The sequence below is a fragment of the Marmota monax genome, unplaced genomic scaffold (assembly GCF_021218885.2).
Source record: "Marmota monax isolate L192 unplaced genomic scaffold, Marmota_monax_Labrador192_F-V1.1 WCK01_AAM20220418_F8-fsc00008, whole genome shotgun sequence".
Lineage (NCBI taxonomy): Eukaryota > Metazoa > Chordata > Mammalia > Rodentia > Sciuridae > Marmota > Marmota monax.
This window is the reverse complement of record NW_026694432.1, coordinates 16,176,329-16,203,158: the sequence shown is the minus strand read 5'-3', so window position 1 is coordinate 16,203,158 and position 26,830 is coordinate 16,176,329. Positions and strand designations below refer to the sequence as shown.

General features: G+C 41.1%; 1 protein-coding gene across 13 annotated transcripts in view; it reads left to right on the top strand.

The window, feature by feature from the left end:
* Zbtb8a (zinc finger and BTB domain containing 8A) overlaps positions 1 to 26,830 on the top strand; it is a 99,447-nt gene that overhangs the window by 16,890 nt on the left and 55,727 nt on the right. For 12 of the 13 annotated variants that reach the window (XM_058570935.1, XM_058570930.1, XM_058570937.1 and 9 more), the window contains exon 2: positions 5,260 to 5,336. The exons of the other annotated variant lie outside the window; for it this stretch is intronic. The gene's annotated coding sequence lies outside the window, so the exon portion shown is untranslated. The remainder of the gene's footprint in view (positions 1 to 5,259; positions 5,337 to 26,830) is intronic. 13 annotated transcript variants of the gene reach the window in all.

Sequence of the window (26,830 nt, the reverse complement as noted above, 5' to 3'; positions counted from 1 at the left end):
TTAGAAAAGCTAAAAAAGAAAGACTTAGAGACATTAAAAAAAAACAAAAAACAAACAAACAAAAAAACTTAACCAGACAGTACCAAGCACAGCCAGGATTCAGAGCAATGGAATCTCACAGGTTGCTGGTAGGAATGCAAAATGGTATGGTTTCTTGGAAAACTTCTGGCACCTTCTTATAAATTTAAAAACATACTTAGCAGATGACCCAGACATTCCTGTTTGCTCAAGAGAAATGAAAACTTAAGTTCACACAAAAATCTATATATGAATGTTTACTGCAGCTTTTTGCATAAATTCTCCTAATTGGAAACAACTTAAATATTCTTTAACTGGTGAACGGACGAAGGAATAGTATAACCATATGGCGGAATATTACACAGCAATAAAAAAGGAAAGAACTATAGTTATATGCAACAACATGGATGAATCTTCAATACATTATGTTCAGTGAGAGAAACCAAACTCAAAAGACTCTCTGCTAGGGACTGGGGTTGTGGCTCAGTGGTAGAATGCTTGCCTGGCGTGTGTGAGGCACTGGGTTCGATTCTCAGCACCACATATAAACAAATAAATGAATAAAGGTCCATCAATAATGAATAAAAATTAAAAAAAAAAGACTCTCTGCTAGTGCTTAAAATGGCAAATATTATGCTATATTTACTTGATCACAATAAAAACAAAGACTATGTATATATAGAACTCCATTTGAATATCATTCTGGGAAAAGCAAAACAGCAGAAGCAGAGAACAGACCAGTGCTTGCCAGTGGGGAGTATGAAGGTTGACTATGAAGGTTCAGCACAAGTGAGACTGATGAGGGGAAGGTGAGAGGATTCTTCCCTATTTTTTAAATTTTTATTTATTTATTTATTTATTTTTAATTTTTTGGTACTAGGGATTGAACCCATGGGTGCTAAACCTCTGAGTCACATCCCCAGCCCTTTTTAAAAATATTTTATTGAGAGACAGGGTCTCACTGAGTTGCTTAGGGCATTCCTAAGTTGCTGAGCCTGGCTTTGAAGTCATGATCCTCCTGCCTTAGCCTCCCAAACTTCTGGGATTACAGGAATGCGCCACCACACCCAGCTGTTCTATATCTTGATTGTAGCACTGGTTACACAACTCTATGCCTTTGTCCTAATGTAGAGAATTGGTGTGTATGGTATATTTCTAGGACACTCTTCATTTGCACTAGCCACATTTCAAGTGCTCAGTAGTCATATGCAGCTGGAAACTGCCCAACAGACACTACAGATATATCATGATCTGAGAAAAAAGTAAGGTGTGGCTGGGGCTGTTGCTCAGTGGTGGAGCACTTGCCTGATGCTGTGAGGCACTGGGTTCAATCCTCACACCACATAAAAATAAATAAAGCTATTGTGTCCATCTACAACTAAAAAAAAAAAGTTAAAAAAGAAAAAAATAATGTGTTTCCAGCCTAGAGCAGCCACCATCAAGTCAACAGAATGTTTGCACTGAGTAGAACATACTCCTTAAAATGATCAGTCTAAAAGAATTTTCAATCATAATGAAAAGTTGTCAAGAATTCACTCAAGGGAGGCATCTTCTTGCCAATTGGCATCATCTTCAAAGGTGGCCTCGCCCCTTCCCTGTTCTTCTAGAACACTCCCTGAAAAGCCATTCCCTTTTATGTTGCCTCTGGCCTCACTTTCTTCTGCTCTCCTCTCTCTCCCTCCCTCCACATGCCCTGAACACCTCTTCACCCTGGTGAGAGCTTACTTCCCCTTTATGACCCAGTTGCAGTGGGCTTCCTTTCCCCAGATCCCCGCGCCCCTGAGGGCAGGAACCAAGGCTCCCTCACCGCACACTGATATTTCTTCTACTGTTTATTAAGTACCTCTGGGTGCGAGGAGAACCTGGGTGAGTGGGATACAGCCCTGTTTCTAATCATCTCGTGGTCTGCTAGGGCCCCCAGACTTACAGGCACTTTCACACCTATTGCTAAGTGCCAAAGCAGAGTGCTCTGTGGCACAACAGGGGAAGCAGACCTAGCTCTGGGGAAGTCAACTTCCTCTGCATAACCCCTGAGGTAGGCCCTTCTGCTTTCCTTTTTTAAAAAAATCTGAAGAAGTGTACACTCGGTTACACCAGCCAAAGGTGGACAGTTTTATTGAGGGGTACTTAAGTGGAGGAAAGGGAGGTGTCTATCATCTATGAACACAAGAAGAGAGATCACTCTCACTAGAGATTTCTCTCCTAGTGATCACAGAAGTTCTAATATAGAACTATATTATATACTATAGTCCTGGGGGCTGTGTCCCCAGCAGTCTCGTCCCTTGGTGAAAACTCCCTGGTAGGATCCTCCATTGGAAACTCTTTTCTGTGCCACTCCAAAGAGACAATTCTCCCAAAGTAGCAGTACCAGAGAGCCAGGTCCCTGGTCAGCCTGTTCTGTCACTCCCCAGGGAAGCCTGAGTCACAAAAATGTACACAGAAATCAGTAGCTGCAAACCCCAAGAGCCAAGGATGTGGTACTTCCAATGTTCTTCTGAGTTTTTGGTTTTTGTTTTCTTTTAAATGAGGAGAAGCAAGGAGATGAGGCTGCAAAGCTAATTGTGCAGACTTTATTTCTATCTTCTAGGAAAAAAGGGTGTTTCTGAAGAGGGGAGAAAGTAATGTTTCTGGTGGTGAGCCAGAGTACTGCTCCTTCAAGGTCACACACCTTTAATCCCAGAGATTTGGGAGGATCACAAGTTGAAGGTCAACCTCCGCATTTTAGGAGACTCTCAGCAATTTAGCTAGACCCTGTCTCAAAAAAAAAAAGAAATAAAAAGGGCTGGTGATGTAGCTCAGTGGTAAAGCACCCGGGTTCAATCCCCAGTACCAAAAAAATAAAAGAAAATAATAAAGAACACGATCCTGCTCCTCAAAAACACTTCCTCAGGCTGGGCTATAGCATAGTGGAAAAGTGCATACTTAGTATGCCTGGGTTCCTGGGCACCTCAATCCAAAATCATCCCAGAAACCAAATCCAAAATTTTTTACTAATTACAATGATGTGGGTTTAAATACATCCTCTTTTTTTTTAAGCGAGAGAGAGAGAAGAGAGAGATTTTTTTTTAATATTTATTTTTCAGTTTTCAGTGGACACAACATCTTTATTTTATGTGGTGCTGAGGATCGAACCCTGAACCCCACACATGCCAGGCGAGCACGTTACCGCTTGAGCCACATCCCCAGCCCCTCTTTTTTTATTATTATTTATTTAGTTATTTATTTTGGGGGGTACTAGGGATTGAACTCAGGATACACAACCTCTGAGCCACATCCCCAGCCCTATTTTGTATTTTATTTAGAGACAGGGTCTCACTGAGTTGCTTAGCTCCTTGCTTTTTGCTGAGGCTGACTTTGAATGTGGCAATCCTCCTGTCTCAGCCTCCCCAGCCGCTGGGACTACAGGCGTGGACCACCATGCCCGGCTAAAATGCAAATAAATTTGCAGCAAAAGGCATTTGGGTGGGGAGGGGAGGGGGGGGGACTTGAAAAAGGCAGGAGGATGGAAGAACTAGAAAAACTTGCCAGTCTTATTTGAATTCTTATATCAGCTGAATAGACTGTAACTGATATCTAGACATTTTAATGACAAACAAATCGGGTTCCCGGAACAAAATTATTTTCCCTGTCTCTGAATTCTTTCAGTCTACAATACTTACTCAGTGCCTACTATTCCCTCAATCCTCCTCTAGGTGTTGCACTTTTGAATCTTTTGCATTTAGTACATTTTACCTTAAAATATGGTATATAGAAGTTCATGGATTTTAAAAATACCCCACAGGTAACGCTTGCTTTTCCGCCACTGAATGGTGAGCTTCTATCCCACCTCTATGAGGATGAGTCTCATCTGAGAAAAAGAACTTACTGAAAATATTCCAGTCAACTTTGTAGCCCTAATATTTGGGATATAAGAGATGCTTAATAAATGCCTGTACAGCCTGATACAACAGAACATGACTGTAATCCCAGCAATTTGGGAGGCTGAGGCAGGAGGATCACAAATTCAAGGTCAGCCTCAGCAACTTAGCAAAACCCTGTCTGGAAATTTTTTTAAAAAGGGTTAGGGAGCTCATGGTAGAGTGCCCCTGAGTTCAATCACCAGTATTGCCTCCACTAAATAAAAAAATTGTATCATCCCTAAAGAAAAGGGGGACAGTGAAACACCATGTCCCTGAATGCCCACCACCCTGCCTTTCTATTCCCCAAAACCCAACTGAGTTAAGGGAAAATAATCAAAACTCTCAGCAGCAGCTTTGGGCTGGAAAGTCAGGACACATATGACCTTGAAGGACTCTGGCTCTTGTACACACTGGGAACTAAGGAAAGTGTAAGGGATGAGGCAAGTAAGTGTCATCTGTAGAAAGCTACTTCCTTGCATATACTCCGGAGAGTTGCTTCTTGCAATGATGGTCAGAGAAGCAAACTAATGCGATGGTGTCACTGCTTCTCCAGCCCAACATATAAAACCCTCGGCAGAACTGAGGGCACTGTGCAAAAGGATATGTGTCATTCTTGCAGCCGGCTGCCACTGGACAAAACACAGTGAGGAGGAGGAGCCTATGCTTTGCAAAACACCTAAAGGGATGGAGGTGCTGTCTGTCAGCCTGTCACCAGGGCACTCTTTTTTTTTTTTCTTTGGTACCAGAGATTGAATTTAGGGCACTCAAGCACTGAACCACATCCCCAGTCCTTTTTATATTTTATTTAGAGCCAGGGTCTCATTGAGTTGCTTAGAGCCTTGCTAAATTGCTGAGGCTGACATTGAGCTCAATCATCCTGCCTCAGCCTCCCAAGCTGCTGGGATTACAGGCATGCGGCCACCATGACCGGCAGGGGCACTCTTCTTGAAGCAAGACCCTGTCTAGAAATTTAAAAGCTTTCATCTGATAAACCTATGTCTCCCATGCTGTTGCTGGGCACCCTCTTTGGCCCCACTGCCCTGGCACAACTGGGCTGCGGTCAAAACATCAATCAGTTAATAAACATTTGTTGAATGACCAAGAGACTTCCCTGTGTTCACCACTATGAGTTGATAAGACTAATGGGGTTAGGCCTGGCATGGAAAAAACTTGCCCTTGACCTCTATCTGTTATTGCCTCCAGCCTCTTTGGCTTTCCAGAAGCCCAGCCAAAACGTGAGGCACCTCTCTTTGGCAGTGTTTGCTCTGGAGTTTCCCAATGGACTGGCAGAGAGGGTCTGATGTTCTTGCTCAATCCTGCTTCCTCCTCTTTTCTTTCACAGATGTTCCTCCCATTAATACTGCAACAGTGGTCCACTTCACCTTTTGAACATAGCCCCCAGTGCTTATTTTAAAAGAGGTATGTTTTCCTTTTCCTCTTCTTCCTCTCCCCTTCCCTAACCTGGGGGTGGGGGAAAAGATTACCTCCCCTGTCCTGGTGTACACCCCCATGACAGGAAGGAGATGTGAAAATCTAGGAAGTGAGTACATACAATTAGGGAACACCTTGGGAACCCCGTGAAGGCACATCTGGAATGCAGGCTTTGAATAGCTTCTCTAAAAGCCCTGTTTTCCCTAATAGTAGAGCTTCCCCTCTGCATCTCCTTTGCTAGCAAAGCAATAAACCTTCTTTTTCCTTTTTCTCAAAACCATGTCCTCATTATTAAATTGGCATGAAAAGAATGGGCGATAAGGACCCAGCTTTAGGTAACAATACTTATACACTCCTAAATCTATGTCAACTTCTGCTTCCTAAAAAACCCCAACAAGTGACAAGGAACTTTAGTCTTAAACTCATTCAGGGAGACTTAGTATGAAAAGCCCATACAATTGCTTCAAGAACCAAAGCTGATTGACTGCATGAAATGAAGACAACTGTAAATATTTTCTAGGTGCTTTTGCATAAAATTACTTTGATGAAATTTAAGTGAAAAAATGAGTAACAAAATGGATAGAAAAGGAAGTATACCTCATTACGCCTTGATTTAAAAAGGGTCATTCTATTTAAAATTACATTGTGTAATATAATCCGAGGCTATAATGATTAAAAGCAGTATAATACTAGCACATCAAGGAATAGATGAACAGAACAGAATAGCACATCCTGAAGAAGACTCTTGAATATATATAATTCAATATTTGATAAAAAGTGGCTTTTGCAACCTGTAAGGAAAGGTTAGATTATTACATAAACATAGCTGGAAAACTGGGTAGCTACACTAGGAAAGAAAATTAGATCCCCCATATCAAAATACAATTTTGATGGATCAGAAACATTTTTAGTTTAATTAAACATTTTTAATGTTCTAAACATTTTTAAAAGTTATTAAAATATTAAAAGAAAATAAATCCAGGCATGGTGATATGCACCTGTAGTTACAGTTACTGAGAGGCTGAGGCAGAGGATCATGTACCCAGGGGTTCCAGGCCAGCCTGGGCAACATAGCAAAACCCTATCCCAAAAAATAAACAAACAAATAAAATATGATGTTTGTAATCTTGATTTAAGAAAATCTTTTGTAAAGAAGGACATAAATTCTAAAGGCCTTTAAAAAAAAAAGAAAGATTTTACTCTATCAAAAATATTTTTTATAAAGTGAAAGATATTATAAATAAGGTTTAAAGATAAAAATTGGAGTCATATATTGTCAAGTATGTAAAATAGAAAAGATTGGGCTGGGGCTATGGGTCAGTGGCAGAGCACTTGCCTAGCGTATGTGAGGCACTGGGTTCAATCCTTAGCACCACATAAAAATAAACAAATAAAATACCGGCTTTCTGTCCATCTACAACTACAAATTAAAAAAAAAAAGACTTATATTGGGGCTGGGGTTGTGGCTCAGTGGTAGAGTGCTCACCTAATATGTGCGAGGCCCTGGGTTCGATCCTCAGCACCACATAAAAATAAATAAAGGTATCATGTCCAACTACAGCTAAAAAATAAATACTAAAAAAAGATTAATATTGGGGCTGGGATTGTGACTCAGTGGTGGAGCACTCGCCTAGCACGGGAGGGACTCAGTTTCGATCCTCAGCACCACATAAAAATAAAGGCATTGTGTTGTGTCCATCTACACCTAAAAAAATAAATATTTTTTAAAAAGATTAATATTAATAATACATAAAGAACTTCTTGGGCTGGGGATGTGGCTCAAATGGTAGCGCGCTTGCCTGGCATGCATGAGGCATTGGGTTCGATTCTCAGCACCACATAAAAATAAAATAATGATATTGTGTCCACCTAAAGCTAAAAAAATAAATATTTAAAAAAAAAAAAGAACTTCTTAAGAAAAAGTCCATGCCAGGCTCCATGGAGCACACCTGTAATACCAGGGGCTCAGGAAGCTGATGCAGTAGGATCTCACGTTCAAAGACAGCCTCAGTAATTTAGTGAGGCACTAAGCAACTTAGAGAGACCCCGTCTCAAAATAAAATACAAAAAGGGCTGGAGATGTGGCTCAGTGATTAATTTGCCCTGGTTCAGTCTCCCCATATGAACAAAGAAAGAAAGGAAAGAAGGAAAATAAAGATATGAATCTCTCATTAGAATGTGGGGTGGTGGTGGGGGACAGAAATATTTACCTGAAGAAATATAACATTTTATAACAAAGATGTTCAGCCTCAGGCTGGGGTGGGGCTCAGTAATGGAGCACTTGTCTTGCAGGCGTAGGGCACTGGGTTCCATCCTCAGCACAGCATAAATAAATAAAATAAAGGTATTGTGCCCATATACAACTAAAAACAAGTCTTAAAAAAAAGATGTTCAGCCTCATGGTAAGATGGTCAGTAGACAAACAAATCAAAAAAAGAAAGATAATTATTATTTTTTTAAACAATTAAATTGGCAACAATTAAAATAATTCATTATGTGCAGTTTTGATGAGGTTTTGGGAAAATAAGTAACTTCATGCTTTTTTTTTCCCCATACTGGTAATTGAACCCAGGGGTACTCTATCATTGACTACATACTCAGCTGAGCCCCCCCCCCCTTTTTTTTTTCTCTTTTTGGTACTGGGGAATGAACTCAGGAATATTCAATCACTGAACAACATCCCCAGCCCTATTTTGTATTTTTATTTAGAAACAGGGTCTCACTGAGTTGCTTAGCACCTCACTATTGCTGAGGCTGGCTTTGAACTTGTGATCCTTCTGCTTCAGCCTCCCAAGTTGCTGGGATTACAGGTATGCACCACCTAGCCAGGGTTCAGCCCTCTTTTATTTTTTATTTTGAGGCAGAGTCTTGCAAAGTTGTGCAGTCTGGTCTCAAGTTGTGCAGTCTGGTCTCAAACCTGATGCAAATTTGTAGTCTTTGTGTGGGGGAGGGGGGCGGGCGTTGGGGATTGAACCCAGGGCCTTGTGCATGTGAGGCAGGCACTCTACCAACTGAACTATATCCCCAGCCCAAATTTGTAGACTTTTTGAAGGGCAATTGGTCAATATGTCAGGTTTTGAAGGGCAATTGGTTAGTATGTCAAATAGAAATAAATAGCATTTCTATTTCGCAAATCTCTTCTGCAGAAATGCAGGCAGGAAAAAGAGAAGGGATGATGGATGCAAGTGGGCAGATCAGAGCACCTGGAACCCTCAAGCATGACCTGGGATCCCACAGGATGGGCTGGAACCTCATCACTTTTCACTGCTGCTATGCCCTCTTGCAGATCCAGGGCCCCTTGTCCAGACCAATGCATTCAGTGGCTCAGGAGGCTGAGACAGGAGGATCCTGAGTTCAAAGCCAGACTTAAGAAGTGAGGTGCTAAGCTAATTCAGTGAGACCCTGTCTCTAAATAAAATACAGAATAGGGCTAGGGATGTGGCTCAGTTGTCGCATGGCCCTGAATTCAATCCCTGGAACAACAACAAAAAAAAGATTTTTGCCTTTCATTGTATATAAATTTTACCTTGAAACAAAAAAAAAATATATACAATATGAACTTCAATCAATGATTTGTATGCTGATTTTTTTTTAGGAGAAAGTGTACTGATGCCTGCAATTTACCCTGGAAAGCATCAAAAGGAAAATGAATGGATGGATAATCAGAGGGATAGATAGATATGAGCTAAAGCAAGTCTAGTAAAATATTAATCAAAGCGTTTAGGTGCTGAGGATACAGGTGTCCACTGTGTATTGAACACTGCAAAATTTTTTGAACTTCTTGTAGGATTGGAAATCTTTATAATAAAATATTTGGGGAAAATAATAGATTGATTTTGTGTGTACTGACATGGAGAGATATCCAGAACATAATTTTTAAAAATGAGCCTCAGAGCAGGGCCCAGTGGTGCATGCCTGTAATCCCGGAGGCTTGGGAGGAGGAGACAGGAGGATTGAGAGTTCAAAGCCAGCCTCAGCCAATGGCAAGGCACTAAGCAACTCAGTGAGACCCTGTCTCTAAATAAAATACAAAATAGGACTGGGGATGTGGCTCAGTGAGTATCCCTGACTTCAATCCCCATTAACAACAACAACAAAAAATGGGCCTGGGGGAAAAAGATAGAGTACACTATCATGGATATCAAGGAACAAAAATCTCACCAATGTGAGTAAATTAATAGAGGATACAGATTAGACAGATAACAATGGCAACCACTGTGGAGAAGAATGGAATTAGAGGTGCTATATTTTGAATATAAATGTCTCCCAAAGGTCCATATGTTAAAGGCTTGGCTACCAAGCTACACTTAAAAATAAAAATTTAAATGGATCAGAGTTCTAAACATTAAGAAAGGTTATAAAAGTATTAAATGAAACTGGGTATGGTGTTACACTCCTGTAGTCCAAGCTACATGGAAGACTGAGGAGGAGGATCAAAGGTTGAGGCCAGCCTGGACAACTTGACCATATTTCAAAACAAAAAAATTTAAAGGGCTGGAAATATAGCTCAGTGGTAGAGTGGCCCTGGGTTCAAATCCCAGTCTCTGTCTCTCTGTCTCTTTCTTTCTTTGCCTCTGCCTCTGTCTGTATCTCTGTCTCTGTCTCTCTCTCTCTAGGTTGTAGGGGCTCCATCCTTATGAACGGATTAATGCTGGTCTTGAGGAGTATGCTAGATCTCACAGGCGTTTGCTTTCACGAGAGCACATTGTTATAAAGCGAGGCCATGCCACATGCTTGCCCCCTTCTGCAAGCATCCCTTAGCTTCTTTTTTCACATCATGTTATGACGCAGCCAGGGGTCTCTCACAGGCACCATGCTGTTGGAACCATCCAACCACCAGAATTGTGAACCTAATAAACTTCGGTGTATGTGTGTGTGTGTGTGTGAGAGAGAGAGAGATTAGGTATCTAACTGTGGGGCACTTCACCACTGAGCTACATCCCCAGCCCATTTTATTTTATTTATTTTTTAATATTTATTTTTTAGTTGGACACAATATCTTTATTTATTTATTTTTATGTGGTGCTGCAGATCCAACCCAGGGCCTCCACCACACCTGGCTTAAAATTCTTTTCTTCATGAATATCCCAACCTCAAGTAATTATTATAGCAACATGAAACAGACTAAGATACAAAATACTCCCCCAAAGACATCAACTCCCCCACATTTCTGGAATCAGCCTGACCAGCCAGCCTGGCAGGCGTGGGTGCTGAGTGGGTCTTGAGGAATGTTGTGCTTGAGCAACAACAGATCTAGAGGAAAGAGTGGGTCATGCCTGTGACCAACTTGTGGATTGAGAGTGGCCCCTACAATGAACCCTCCTGACAAAGTGATGAAGCGCCAGAACAATATAACTGATGCCCTTAGGAGCTTGGCAAACAAGCCTCCTGCCGCCCAGAGGAATGTACTTACTACCAGTCCATCCTGGCAAGCCTTCAATACCAGGAAGAAAAGACCATCGAGCCAATTGAAGGCCATGGATAATTTGGGGCTAGCATAATTACTTGCAATAAATGAGGACTTTGACTTTTAATGATGTGTACTTCTGGATTGCTTAAATCTTTTATAAGACTGCTTTTCAAATATTACTTATGTAATTAAACAGCAAAAATAATTCAATAGAAACATGATAATTCTGGGTAACATTTTTAACCAATGTGGTAGGAAAACAGAACGATTGTGGCAATTCTAGCTTAATATTAAATTAACCAGTAACTTTTAGTAAGACATTCTTTTAAGTAAAGAAACATTAAATGAAATTTAGAGTTAATTTTGATTCCCTTTGTAAATGTTTTTGTGAAAAGTAAATCCAAAATTGGAAAGTAGTTCACTGTTAGATGATGTGTTTTGAATTGTGGCATGAGGGAGGTATGGTCACTGGAATAATAAATATACAAAGCATAGGTTTAAAATTCAGGTACGGGGCTGGGGATGTGGCTCAAGCAGTAGCGCGCTCGCCTGGCATGAGTGCGGCCCGGGTTCGATCCTTAGCACCACATACAAACAAAGATGTTGTGTCCGCTAATAACTAAAAGAAATAAATATTAAAAAATTCTCTCTCTCTCTCTCTCTCTCTCTCTCTCTCTCTCTCTCTCTCTCTCTCTCTTTCTCTCTCTCCTCTCTCTTTAAAAAATAAAAAAAAATAAAAATAAAAGTCAGGTACATGATGCCTGCTTCAGGAGTCTGAGGCAGGAGAATGGAAGGTCCAAGACCAGCCTCAGTAATTTAGCAAGACTCCATCTCAAAAAAAAGAAAAAAGGACTGGGGATGTGGATCACTGATAAGGCACCCTGGGTTCAAGTCCCAATACCAGAAAGAGGGAAAAAATTAAATTAAATTAAAAGCCAGACATAAGACCCTAACTCAGAATACAATTTTAAAAAAAGGATTGAGATGTAATTGGCACAAGGCCCTGGGTTCAATCCCCAGCACCACACACACACACACACACACCACACACACACACACACTAATTCTAAAGGGCCTGAGGAAATGATTAGAATAGGCAAATTCAAAAATAAAGAGATTGGTTGACAGCCAGGGTTGGGGGGTGGGTTTCTCTTCAATGGGTATAGACTTTGTGTTTCATCCTTCTGACAATGAAAGGGTTCTGGAAGTGAATAGTGGTGTTGGTTACGAAATATTGTAAAGGTACTTAATGCCACCGAATGGTACACCTGAACATGGTTAAGATGGTAAATTTTATGTTATATAAACTTTTCTACAATGGAAAAAAGCAAGAAAGAAAGAAGGAAAGAGAGGGCTGGGGTTGCGGTTCAGTGGTAGAGCACTCGCCTAGCAGCTGCAAGGCCCGGGGTTCAGTCCTCAGCACCACACAAATATAAAAAAATAAAGGTATTGTGTCCAACTACAACTAAAAAGAAGGAGGAGGAGGAGGAAGAAAGAAAGGGAGGGAGGGAGTGAAGCCCAGGATTTAAAAGCCCAGTAAAGCCAGCACTGACCAAGGAAAATCAGGAAATGCCAAGTTCTGCTGGGGATGGAAGTGGGGGTGGGCAGGTGGACTTCACTCTGGCAGTTTCTCCAGTACCTGAGGCCAAGGAATCACACCTCCTCCTGATGCTGCTTCTTCCTAAGAGTTGCAAGGCCCTAGCCTCTGCACAGTGACAGCACATGGGGGAGACCCAGAGGGTTCCTGGTGCCTGGCACTCCTTTCTCCGGATCTACTCCCTCTCTTCCTGACCTCATCTTGACTATGTTAGTCATCTTTGCCAAGGTAACAACCAACCTCAGAACCTCTGAGGCCAGCAAATCTTTTCTGTAAAGGGCCAGGTAGTAAATATCTTGGGCTCTGAGGGATGGGCTGTTATGCTCGAATTCGGGACCCCCAAAAGACCACCAGAGACCAAGATCGATGTAAGGAGCAAAGAGGTGTTTATTTCGAGCTAGCTCGGTCCTCTGCACACACAGCAAGTGGTGATGCTGAGAGGCCCCGAGCCCAGGGTTTGCAACAGTTTTATACACTCTTTGGGGAAGGCAGGGACTTCACATACATCATAGCATCTCTTAGCAAATCAGCACACACCGAGGGAAAATCATAAAACAACTCTAAATCATGATTAGCACATTCACTGGCTGGAACAAATTGGGTAAGGGTGATTGGCTAGTACAAGAGGGGGATTCCTTTGAATTGATTGGTTTAAGCCACGAGGGGTGTACGTGCTAAACTACATGGTTTTCCAACATGTTATCAACCACCATAAACTACTGGGAGGGTCATCTGGCATCCCAGGTATCCCCCCCCACTTGTCATGCTGATTGGTGGTTGCTAGGGGGTTCTATGGGTTCTCATCTAGCCTGAGTCAGGGACACCTGGCTCCGAAGATCTCTCCTGTTATTTGTACATAAACAGCTCAGCAGGGTATGTGCCTAGGAGTGCTCTGTGGGTCTTTCCAAGGACAAGGGTCACACCCCCTTCCTTGGACAGGCTTTACTCTGAGGTAGAGGCTGGTTTTTCAGAGCCTATGGTTTCCCTTGCAACCACTCAGCTGTGTCACTGTAGCATGGAAGCAGCCATAGACAATATGTAAATAAATAAGCATGACTGTGTTTCAATAAAACCTTATCAACACAAAAATTTGAATTCCATATATTTTTCACATGACACAAGATAGTAATTTTTCTTTTGATTACTTTTTAATCCTTCAAAAATGCAATAACAAAACAAAAAACATTTTCAGCTCCTGGACTTTAAAAAACAGACAAGGAGCTGGATTTGGCTCATAATCTGTAATTTGCCAACACTTGATTACAAAAATCAACATAGAGTTCTTGCTCACATTACATGCTGGTGATCACAGGTTAGCTTCTGTGAATATGAGTGATGTGTTGCAGGAGTAGCCCCTACCTGGGTTACATTGTTCTTGCACCAGAAAATAACAAGAAAACTGATAGAAATGAATGATGCCTCTATAAGCTCCTCCTCAGAACTGGAATGCTGCTACTGCTTACATTTCATTGGCCCAAGCAAGTCACAAGACCAAGTCAGATAATGAGGCAGGGAATAGCACTCTACACAAAAGCACTGAAAGTCACATGGCAATGGGCTTGGAATGTGGAATCCTATTGAAGTGAAGGAAGGCAATGGTTGGATAGACTAACATAGTATGCCATCTGACCAACACCCCTTCCCAACACACAATGGGACAGTGCTATCAAAACATGGTTCAAGCCAAGCACAGTGGCTTCAATTCCAGTGGCTCAGGGACATCAGTCCTTGATCCTTGACTTTTTTTTTGTCTTTTATTTAGAGACAGGGTCTTACTGAGTTGCTTAGCGCCTCGCTATTGCTGAGGCTGGCTTTGAATTCATGATTCTCCTTTCTCAGCCTCCCAAGCCACTGGGATTACAGGCATGTGCCACTGCGCCCCAGCTAAAAGTTTTATAGAAATTTGATGTTGCTGTAGTTAATAGACTCATAACAGATTAAGAACAACAACAACAACAAAAATCTGGTTCTTCACTATACTTCGAGAAGTAGTTCATTAGAAGATGGAGTAGCTCATACCTATAAGGCACATGAGTTCACAGGCCAAAATGCAACCACCATGAGAAAAATGATCAGCTAAATTACACACACATACCCCAACACTCACAGTATGTGTGTGATTTAGTGAATTGCTATTGTTATACATATAAGCTGTATGTATGATCTAAGAATTTTTGGAAATAGAAAGCTCAAACATTTAAAAGGAAGCTGGATATAGGTGTCTACTTGTATCCCAGAGACTCAGGAGGCTGAGGCAGGATTACATGTTTGAGGTCAGCCTCAGCAACTAAATGAGGCCCTTAGCAACATATTAAGACCAGGTCTCAAAATAAAAAAATAAAAAGGACTGAAGATGTAGCTTAGTGATCAGGTGCCCATGGGTTCAATCCCCAGAGGAAATAATGAGAGAGCATAAAAAGAATATAGAAGAAATTTTAGAATTGAAAATGTAATTGAAAGAAAGAACACAAGAAATAGAATAATTTCATAATGGATACAGTTTAAGAAAAATCAAAAAGTAAATTTCAAGATTGGATTGAGGAACTTTCCCAGAAAACAGCAGGAACAAATTTAAAAAAATAGATAATAATAATTGTAAAAAGTCAGGCTAGAGATGTAGCTCAGTAATACAGTGCTTGCCTAGCATATGTGAGGCCAGGTTCAACTCCCAGCAAAACATGCACGCATGTGGAGAGAGAGAGAAAGAGAGAGAGAGAGAGAGAGAGCGCTAAGAACATGGAAATCTTAAAAATTAGGGGTCCCAGAAGGAGAGGGACAAAATTGAGAGGAAGAAATAATATTTTAAATATTGAACCTTTCCAGAATTAAAAAAGAATGAAAGGTCTTAGGTATCTGGACACGATGATGTATGACTGTAATCCCAATTAGTAGGGGGTCTAAGGCAGGGGGATGGCAAATTTGAAGCCAGCCTGGGCAACTTAATGAGACCCTGTTTCAAAATAAAATTTATAAAAGGGCTGGGGATGTAACTCAGTGGTATAGCACTTGTCTAGCATGTGTGAGGCCCTGGGGAAGAAAGGAAAGAAGGAAGGAATTAGGGAAGAAAGGAAGGATGGGTCTTAGATTAAAAGGACCCATAGACTGCCAAACAGGAGAGTTAGGAATGAATATATACCTAAGCACATTAAAATAAAATGTAAGTCGGGCTCACTGGCACACCAGCAGCTCAGGAGACTGAGGCAGGAGGATTGAGAGTTCAAAGCCAGCCTCAGCAAAAGTGAGGCACTAAACAACTCAGTAAGACCCTGTCTCTAAACAAAATACAAAATAGTGCTGGGGGTGCGGCAAGGGCCCCTCAGTTGTTCAATCCCCATGCCAAAAAATAATAATAAATAAATAAATAAAATGGAAAACAGCCCATGAAAAACATCAGAAAGACAAAGAGAAAATTGTAAAGGCTTACTAGAAGAGCAAATTGATACCACCTCACTCAATAGAACCATTGGACACAAGGTAAAAAACAGAGTACCAAAGGAAAGAACACTGACTTCAGAGTTTTTTAATAACTTTATTTTATTTATTTATTTTTGGGGGCAGTGCTGAAGATTGAACTCAGTGCCTCATATGTGCTAGGCAAGTACTCTGCCAATGAGTCACAACCTCAGCCCTTGACTCTAGAATTTTATATTTATTCAAATTGCCATTTGAATATTACAGTATAAATATTTTTCAGCACATGTTATGGATTAGTGTCCCGACCGGCAGGACACATCAACGAGGGCCGCGAACCTAGGTGGGGAGGAATGAAGGGACAAGAGACAGGAGGGATGACAGCAAGACAGGAGTTCTGATCAAGCTGCACACTTTCATTGTTCACACAGGGGTATTTATATGCTGGGGGTAGGGAAGCTCTCTAATCAGCAGTTGCTGGATGTGGGTGGTAAAACTGCCAGCTGCAAGATGTCTGATGATCCTGATAACCGCAGGATGTTCCAGGGAGATAGGTAGCTGCAGGATGTCTCCCAGGCAGGATGTCTCCCAGGGGGCTGTTTATTGTAAATGTCAGGCTATTCTTTAAAGGAGAATTTCCTTCTAGCCCCTGACAGATTAGATTTAAGATGTCGACAATGCAAGCAAGAAAGTTTAGAGGTGAAAATGATTGGGTTAGGAGAGTATTAACCCAATCAGTGCATTCGTCAGCTTGAATGGATTAGTTGGGTTAACTATAGGCAGGGAGGGTGTGGCTGAAGAAGGTACAGCACTGGGAGCACATCTTTGGGGTATACAATTTGTCCCTGAGGAGCAGAGTTCCTGTCTTGGGCTGCTTTCCTCAACCACACCCTTCAGTCATGATGTTCTGCCTCACAGCCCAGAGTCAGCTGTCAATGGACTGAGACCTCTGAAACCACAAGCCCCAAATAAACTTTTCCTTCTTTAAAATTGTTCTTGTGAGGCCTTTGGTCACAGAGACAGAAAACCTGACTAAAACAGCACACCAAAAAACACTTTGCACACACAAAAAAAAAAAAGAAAGAAAGAAAGAAAAGAAAAAAGAAACCACTGAAAACATCTTTAGAAAGTGATACTGCGGGTTATGGGTGAGGAGTCCTGCTTCCTCACATGTTGAAGTTTGAACATTAGAGAAGCCCACTGAGGCAAGCATGTAAAGCAGGATTTATTTAAAAAGGGGTAACATAGACTTCTCCCAGGAGGGAGAAGGGGGCCATAGCTGGTATCCTGGTATCCCAAGAAGTGAGGTGTTCTGCCCTTTTATATGTCCTAGGCTTCCTTTGTTCTCCTGCCCTCTTCCCCTTATCTTTCTCTTTCCAGTGTAGGTGACTAGGCATTTGACTAGGCCCAGGAATGCTCAGCGGGATGGCCAAAAGGTGGGTAACAGGTGAGTTGAACAGGGAAGGGCAGGATGGAGCAGCCAAGGACTCATTAATTAACAATTTTATAGCTCCCTGTAGGGAGGGGCAATTCCTGGGACAGATTACCTTAGCAAAGGGTTGGAGCAAGCAGAGGTTCTTGATAAGGGTGGAGGAAGGGCTCTGAATGGATTAACATTTCAGTCCCTCAGGGGACAGTCTCCAACTTGCTGGACTTTCTCAAAACTGGCCTCCTTGATCCAATCTGACTCAATTTACCTATCTCTGCTGACTGCCAGTCTAATTCTGGCTTCAAAAGTACTCAAGATGAGAAACAAATCCAGGAGATGCTACAAGAGATAAGGGAGATAAATGTCCAAATGCCTTAGTATTTGTCTACCTTTGTCTTTACAGAAAATGGTTTACATCAGAGAAAATACATCCATAATGAATAATATCAATATTGGAGGGGGTGGAAAAGAAAGAGGGTATATGTAAGTGTATTCTTATTAAGGGGAAGAAATATATATTAATAATATTATATCCATAGGAGCAAAAAACATGAGAATATGGGCAACCACAATAAGAACAAAGTATAAATATATAGCAGGCAAGGGGCTGGGGTTGTGACTCAGTGGCAGGGCACTTGCCTGGCAACGTATGAGGCACTGGGTTCCATCCTTAGCACCACATAAAAATAAATAAATAAAATAAAGGTATTGTGTCCAACAACAACTAAAATTATTTTTAAAAATATACACATAACAGGGCTGGGATATAGCTCAGTTGGTAGAGTGTTTGCCTTGCATGCACAAGGCCCTGGTTCAATTCCCAACATCACCAAAAACAAACCATAACATATAACAGAAAAAAAAAAAAAACACAATGTAACCAATGGACTATAGGGATAAACTGATAGACCCAACCTGATCTTTTCTTAAAATTGGGCATCTCGCCACAAAGCCATGAAAAAATAATTTCGGCTTTACTATAAATTACTGCAAATTCTGAACCTGCTTGGAATGCTTGCCCATGCCTTGAACTCACCCATGCCTGCTCTCTGAGAGCAGCCCTCTCTGAAACTTTAGTGACGCCTCACAAATCTTGGCCTTCCCTGGCCAGACAATGACCCTCTCTGAGGCTCTAATGGTCCTCATAAATTCTGATGTTGGGGCCAGCAAAAAAATGTAAACTACCATTAGTGTAAACTACCATTAGTGTGATGCTTGTCAGAGTTCTGTTATCTGTAACCCCCCTTTGTGTAACTTTCTAGGCTATAAAGCTGGGCTGCAGGAAAGCTGGGGGGGCTGTCTTGTTCCCGCCATTTTGGGAGGGAGAGGCAGCCCGGCAGGTTGAAATAATAAGCATGCTTTAATTTGATTTTAATTGGAGTCAGTGGTCTTTTCTTTCGTCCTGGTCTAACAAAACAACCACTTAAAAATATAAAATAATACACAGAAGTAAATCTTAATTGTAAATATAATAAAATCAGCTGGGTTAAATTCAAAATTAAAAGGCAAAGACTCTCAGACAAGATTTCTTTTTTTTTTCCCTTGTGGTACCAGGAATTGAACCCAGGGGCACTTAACCATGAGCCACATTCCTAGCCCTTTTTTATATTTTATTACAGACAGGGTCTTTCTGAGTTGCTCAGGGCCTCCCTAAGTTGCTGAGCCTGTCTTTAAACTCAGGATCCTCCTACCTTCTCTCCTGAGCTCCTGGGATTACAGTCATGTGTCACCATACCCGACCAGATTTATAATTTTTTAAGTTAATGAGTTATATATTTTCACAGTGCTGGGGATGGAACTCAAAGTCTCATGAACGCTAGGTGAGTGTTCTACCATTGAGCTACATTCCCAGTCACAGACTAGATTTTTTTAAATTCCAAAGATAACTAATCAAAACTTATTTAAAACAATAAGAAACAGGGCTGGAGTTGTGGCTCAGCAGTGGAGCGCTTGCCTAGCACATGCGAGGTCCTGGGACCTGGGTTGAATTCTTAGCACCACATAAAAATAAATAAATAAAATAAAAACTACAAAAAAAAAAAAAGCAATAAGAACAGAAAACTTGAAAATAGGAAAAGCTACACCAAACATACAGGGAAAAGAATCCAAAAGATTACAATCAACCTTGATATTTAATAAAATGGAATTTAAAATAAAAAAATAGAGCTGGGTGTGGTGGCACACATCTGTGATCCCAGTAACTTAGGAGGCTGAGGCAATGTAAGGGTAAAAGAAATTGAAGTTAAAGCGTAAAAGTTAAAGGGTAAAAGACCGGGTGTTGTAAAGTTTCTAAGCTGCAAGGTCTGAGTTAAAATGTAAAGGATTAGGTATTGTTAGGTTTCTATGCTACCTGCAAAACCTGAAATTTCTGTAGCTGTTAAGACAATGCTTGGAACTGCCCAGTAAATATTTCCCCTGACTATTTGGTTGTTTAATAAGGGCTCTGTGTGGTCGCACGTAGGCATTGCAGGGCCTGGACCAATCAGTTTAAATGTAACCCCCTCCTTAGGAATAACCTATCTATCACTCCAGCCTGACCTGTTCCCGCCAATGAATGAACTAATCAAGTTTAGGAGTTGTTGTTCAATTTTCCCGTGCCTCATGATGATTTGTTCTGATGTATACAAAGCCCTCCGCCCTCCCCAAAAAGTGTACTTAAGCAGTGCTCAGCCCCTGCTCGGGGCTCTGGGCTGCTTTCCCTTCTTGAGTGGGGACGGAGCCCCAGCATGCTGGTTCAATAAATCCCCCTTCTGCCAATTGCATGAGTGGTCACTTGGTGGTCTCTTTCTCCGACGTTTCGCGGGACCCTTACATTAGAAAGATCAATAGTTCAAAGCCAGCCTCACCAAAAGCAAGGCACGAAGCAACTCAGTGAGACCCTGTCTCTGAATAAAATGCATAAAAAGGCTGGAGATGTGGCTCAGTGGTCAAGTGCCCCTAAGTTCAATCCCCAGAACCCAAATAAGTAAATAAATAAAAATAAAAAATAGATCAAGACTAAAGATAGTATGGAACATAAAATGAGGAACAGAGGAAGGAAATGATAAATGCCAACAGTTTCCTTATGAGCAGACACTGTTTTTCCAGTTTCAGAAATAAGAATTGCAGTAGCTTCAAAACATAGGCATGTTTTGTTGCTGCTGGTTTTGTTTTGTTTTGTTTTTGTTTTTAGGTATGAGAAGAGGGTCATATGGATTAATAATTTATAAAATGATGGACTATAGCATATACTATGTATTGGCTTACTCTATATACTTTCTTATTTATTTATTTATTTATTTTTAAAATTTTGAGATAAGAGTCCTGCTAAGTTGCCCAAACTGGTCTAAAACTCAGTCTCCCAAGTCCCTGGAATTACAAATGTATACCATTGTACTTGGCTCTATTATTAATATTATTTTTGAGACCAAGATTTGAGACCAAGGACCAGACCCAGGATCATTAAAACTGAACCACATCCTTGGCCCTTTTTTTATGTTTTATTTTGAGACAGGGTTTTGCTAAGTCCTTAGAGTCTCTCTAAATTGCTGAAATTGGTCTTGAACTATTATTTATATATATATATATATATATATATATATATATATATATATATATATATTTAGTTGTTGATGGACCTCTTTACTTTATTCATTCATTTATATGTGGTGCTGAGAATTAAACCCAGCACCCCACACATGGTAGGCATATGTTCTACCACTGAGAAACAACCCCAGCCCCTCTATTAGTTGTTTTTTTTTTAACATTTATTTTTTAATTGTAGGTGGACACAATATATTTATTTAACTTTTATGTGGTGCTGAGGATCGAATTCAGTGCCTCACACATGTTAGGCGAGTGCTTTTCCTCTGAGCCACCACCCCAGCTCCTCTCTATTAGTTTTAAACAACAAAGATTAATTTCTCTAGCTGGGGTTGTAGCTCAAGTGGTAGAGCACCTGCCTAGCATGTATGAGACGCTGGGTTCGATTCTCAGCAATGCATATAAATACATAAATTAAATAAAGGTTCATCACCAACTAAAAAAATTTAAAAACATTAATTTCTTACAATTCTGGAGGCTGGTTCAAAGTAACTACATTGACTATAGAAGAATGTTAGCTGTCCCTCAATATTTCTTCTCTCCTTCTTTCATAGTAATGAAACCAGAGTTTGAGATGAAACTAGATTCTCTGCTTCTGCTGGCGGGTGGAGTCTAGATATACTTCAGGCCTCTACCGCCAAATAAGTCTGTTGTAGTGTTAGCAACTAATCAAGGCAGCGGTGATGCCTGCTCCTGTCAGCTCTGAGAGTCACAGTGGGAAAAGCCTGATTTGTCCCCACTACCATCGAGTGGTATGTTGTAGTTCTTAAGGATAGGTTACGCTCTCCAGTGTTGCAGCAGACTCCAGAAGCTCGCCGCCAACTTCTTCTTTCTGGGATCTTGTCTTGTGAATTCAAAGAATGAAATCCACAGACAAGGATGAGTGAGTTTAAGAACAGGAGTATTCAAGTGTGAATAGAAACAGAACTCCTGTTGGGCCAGAGAGGACCCAATAAAGTCCTTCCTCTGAATGTGCTATTCTAGGGATTATATAGCACTGGGGTCAATGCTGTTGATGCAAATTTATGCTAATTAGGGTTTGGAAAAATACTAACACTATTGGTTAACCCTCGAGTCTGAGTTGCCACTCAGGTCTGCCCCACTTCCATTTCCAGCTACTGACCTGCAGTTCCAGCTTCCCAGGAGGTTGAGGTCAGCAGATCATGGATGCTTGAGGTTCAGAACTGTGATGCTGTGTGGAGCAAGCTTTCTCACTAGTTGGGCCAGGGGGCCACAGTGCAACAGTGAGTGTACCCTGGTTTGCCTGGGCTCCGGATGACTGTGCCTCAGGCCTGTGCCGGCTTGGTGGGCTCTGAGCAGCTGCCTGCACTCCAGCCTACCAGACTGCCTTTCTGCCACTGCTCCTCCTGGGACAGGGCTTTCACTCAGTAACAGAATTTTTAGCTACGCATATGACCCCCTTGTATAAAGATGATATTTCTCAGATTTTCTTGTGGCTAGATGTGGTCAAATGATGAAGTTCTGACCAAAATGACATAATCAAAGTCTACTGTGGTGGATTCCAATAACCTTCTTTAAGAGGCAGCAGACACATGTCCCTTTCCCCCTCTTCTCCTTTGTCTATCCTTCTGGTTGGGATGTGTGGTTGGAGGTCCATTGGAGAATAGAATTGTGAGAGTCACACCTTAAGCATGACAGAGAAGAGAGTTGGTAACAGCTTACCAAGTGGTCCTCTGATTCCCTGAGGGCTTTGTAGAATGGAGCTACAATATCAGTGCAGGAGCATATACCTCTAGATTTTTACATTAAAAACAACAGAAACAAAAAAAAAAAATCCATCTTGGTTTTTTTTGTTGTTGTTGTTTGTTTGTTTTTTGTACCAGGGATTGAACTCAGCCACATCCTCAGCCCTATTTTTTGTATTTTATTTAGACAGGGTCTCACTGAGTTGCATAGTGCCTTGCCTTTGCTGAGGCTGGCTTTGAACTTGCAATCCTCCAGTCCCAGCCTTGGGAGCTGCTAGGATTATAGGTGTGTGTCACTGTACTCAAAAAACCTTCCATCTTGTTTAAACCATTGGTACTCTGGGGTTTCTGTCACTTTCAGCCAAATCTAATTCAAATTAATCAATGACCATTACATCATTCCCCCAATTCAGAGAACATATGTCTTTCCTCTTTATCCATTAGTCAAGGATTGTTTAAATACCCTATGACCATTCTCACCCAAATCTGATAACAGCTCCGAAAGCTGCAGTTGCTTACATGCAGCTTCTCATGTACAGTTCCTCTTGATTCAAAGTCCTATGAACTAAACATATAAGTTATCTGTTTCCTACACACTCAAAATGCAATGATGGGTCAGACGGGATAACTACCGTAGATGTTCCTGTTCAAAATAGGGGGAAATACAGGCATAAATGACTCACTGGTCCATAACAATTCTGAAGTCCAGTTGGCAAATGGAAATTGCTTTCTTAGGACTCAGGGCGTGGGATTAATTATCCAACACTTTAAGTTCTGCCCTCTGACCTATTAGTGCTGCCTTCAGATTCATCTTTCCTTTTGCAAGAAAGGAACCCCATACCTGCAATTGTGTAATCTGCACAGAATGTATCCTACCAGTAGAATTTTTAGGGTCAGAAGACATCTTTTCATTTGGTCCTGGCTCTGACTCTTCCAGTCCAAGCTGGCAGTGCTCCTCTGAATGCTCTTTTTTTTTTTTTTTATATATATGTTTTTTTAGTTGTTGATGAACCTTTATTTTTTTATTTATTTTCATTTATTTATATGTGGTGCTGAGAATTGAACCCAGTGCCTCACACATGCCAGGCAAGCGCTCTACCACAGAACCACAACCCCAGCCCCTGAACACTTTTAAAAATGTTGTAGATCTCCTATGAATCTTCTTGGGGTTTAAGGCATCAGAGAAAGTCTTTTCAAGACTTTTCAGGATAAGCCCTTTTCTACCTCAGGCCTCTGCTCTGAAGTTTCTGGAAAGCCCTATAGTTTGAAACCCCTAGAGAACCTTTTGTCTAATTGAACAGTACTCTGAGGTACCATGTAGATTCTTCTGAAAGCTTAAACGATTTTATAGCCACACTCTTTTCTTCATCATAGACTGTGATGGGCACAATGCCTTTATTTTATTTATTTATTTTTATGTGGTGCTGAGGATCGAACCCCGGGCCTTGCACGTGCTAGGTGAAAGCTGTACTGCTGAGCTACAACCCCAACCCCCCCAAGCCCTTTTTGTTTTTTATTTTGAGGCAGGGTCTCTTATCCACTGCATATTCCTCTATTATAAATTTCTATTATAAAATTCTTGGAATCTTCAAAGTGACAAGAATATTTTTGTATGCTAATAGCATGACTGATGGCTGGCAGCCCCTAGATAGCTTCAGGAAGAGTGCTGGTCACCAGAAAGACCATAGCAAGTGAGAAAGTTGGGACTTTCAGAGTTATCCCCAATCTCCAGGTTATATTGGTCAACGATAATCATACTTATTTAATGAAACCCTCCATAAAAATGCAATAAGAGGGGCTAGGGGTATAGCTTAGGGGTAGAGTGCTTGCTTAGTACTTGTGAGATACTGGGTTCGATCCTCAGCACCACAAACAAATAGATAATGGGATTGTGTCCATCTAAAACAAACCAACAGGACAGGTTTCTAAAGAGTTCCCAATAGCTAACTGAACATGTTGTCAAAAGCTTAGTCCTTGTCCTGGATGCCAATCCAATAATAAGGACACAGTTTGAAAAAAAAAGGAAAAAGAAAGTTTATTGCTTCACTAGTAAAGGAGAAACAGGGGACTCCAATTCCAAAGGCTATGATTCTGCCCATCAGCAGGAACAGAGAACTTTTATAGAGGTGATTCAGAGAAAATTAGATTAGGGAGGAGAGATCAGGAAGGAGAAGATCAGGGAAAAGAAGATCAAGGAGGAGAAGGTTGGGGAAAAGAAGATCAGAGATGATCAGGGAAAAGTTCAGGGAAAAGAAGATCAGGGAAGAGAAAATCAGGGAGAAGGTTGGGAAAAAGAAAAAAAAAACATGTAAATTTCAAAGCCACAAGGGATATAGTCAAAGCATCAAGTGAACCCATTACAAACACAAGAAGGTTCCTGGAAGGTGGTGTACCCAGAGGGCATGGAAGCTCTATGCCCCTTCCTCCATACTTTAGCCACGTCTTAATCTGGTGCTTATCATATCCTTTGTAATACCCTTCATAATGGATCAGTAAACTGAAGTATTTCCCCAAGTTCTCTGAGCCCAGCTAGTGAATTAATTGAATCTTCATAGGAGGGGGTATGTCACTTTCAGCCAAATCTAATTCAAATTAATCAATGACCATTACATCATTCCCCCAATTCAGAGAACATATTGGCATCTGAAGGTGGGGCACAGTCTTGGGACTAAGCCCTCAACCTGTGGGATCTAATGCCATCTCCATGCAGATAGTGTCAGATTGATAGTGTCAGAGTTGAGGACACCTAGCTGGAATCTGCTAGTGTGAGTAAAATCCTACACACACCTGGTCCTAGAAGTCTTCTGTGTTAATTGTTAAGTGTATAGAAGAAACTGAGTTTGTTTACTGTATCCTCAGACCCCACCCCCCACATCTTTCAAAATTAATAATGTTCTCTGAAGCCAAAGATCTTTAAGTTGTTAAGTCTAATAGACATTTTCTCTTGGACTTGTTATTTTAGCTGTATTTAACAATTCTACTGTACAATTTTTTTTTTTTGCAACAGCAAAGGGTTTATTGGGGGTCCAGCATGCTGGGGCTCCAAGCCTACCTCGAAGAGGTAAAGAGCAAAGAGCCCCAGAACAGCTTGAGCAGAGCTTATATACATTCTTTGAAAAGGGCAGGGACTTCACATACATCATAACAAATCACCTCACGCTGCGGGAAAATCAAACAACAACTCTAAAACATGATTAGCACATTCACTGGCGGGAACAAGTTAGGTAGGGGTGATTGGTCAGTACAAAAGGGGTATTCGTTTGAACTGCTGTATAATTTTTTCTTCTTAAATTACTCTCTTCTCTTCTATGATACCACATTAACTCTCTTCTTTACTCTTAGTCACTTCTCAGGTTCATTTGCAATTTCACCTTCCTCTATCCAGGCACTAAACAGTAGACTTGCTCACAGCTTGATCCACAGCCTTCATCTCCTCACTTTATAGTTTTGGTCCATATCCATAGTCCTATTGCCATTTATGCAATTTATCATTTACTTGATATCAGTGACAAATTTTTATCTCAAGCAATTTTTTTAGGGGAGAAAAAGTTTGTCTCATGGTTTCAGAGGTTCAATCCATGATTGGCCAACTCTAGAGCTCTGGGCCCAAGGTGAGACAGAACATCGTGGCAGAAGGATATGGTGAGGAAAACTGTTCAGTTCATGACAGCTTGGAAGTAGAAAGAGACTACTTCAATTTTATTGATTAAGCTTCAAGCTATATTTTCATCTGCCTTCTTACCATTTTGTATTTATGAGGGTTTTTAGGTGCACAGATGGCCTTGGCTGATTTAAGCAGAAACGCATATATTAAAAGTTCACAGGAGGGCTGGGGTTGTGGCTCAGTGGTAGAGTGCTTGCCTCTTATGTGAGAGGCACTGGGTTCAATTCTCAGCACCACATATAAATAAAAGAATAAAAAATAAAGGTCTGTCACCAACTGAAAATATATTAAAAAAAAAAAAAGTTCACAGGGGCTGGGGCTGAAGCTCAATGGCAGAGCGCTCCACCTGGCATGTGTGAGGCACTAGGTTTGATCCTCAGCACCATATAAAAATAAACAAAATAAAGGCATTCTGTTCATCTACAACCACCAAAAAAAAAAAAAAAAAGTTCACAGGATGGGCACAGTGGTGCACGCCTGTAATCCTAGTGGCTCAGGAGGCTAAGGCTGGAGGATTGAGAGTTCAAAGCCAGCCTCAGCAAAAGCAAGGCAATAAGCAACCAGAGAGACCCTGTTTCTAAATAAAATACAAATTGGGCTGGGGATGTGGCTCAGTGGCTGAGTGCCCCTGAGTTCAATCCTTGGTACCCAAAACAAAACAAAACAAAACAAAGTTCATAGAA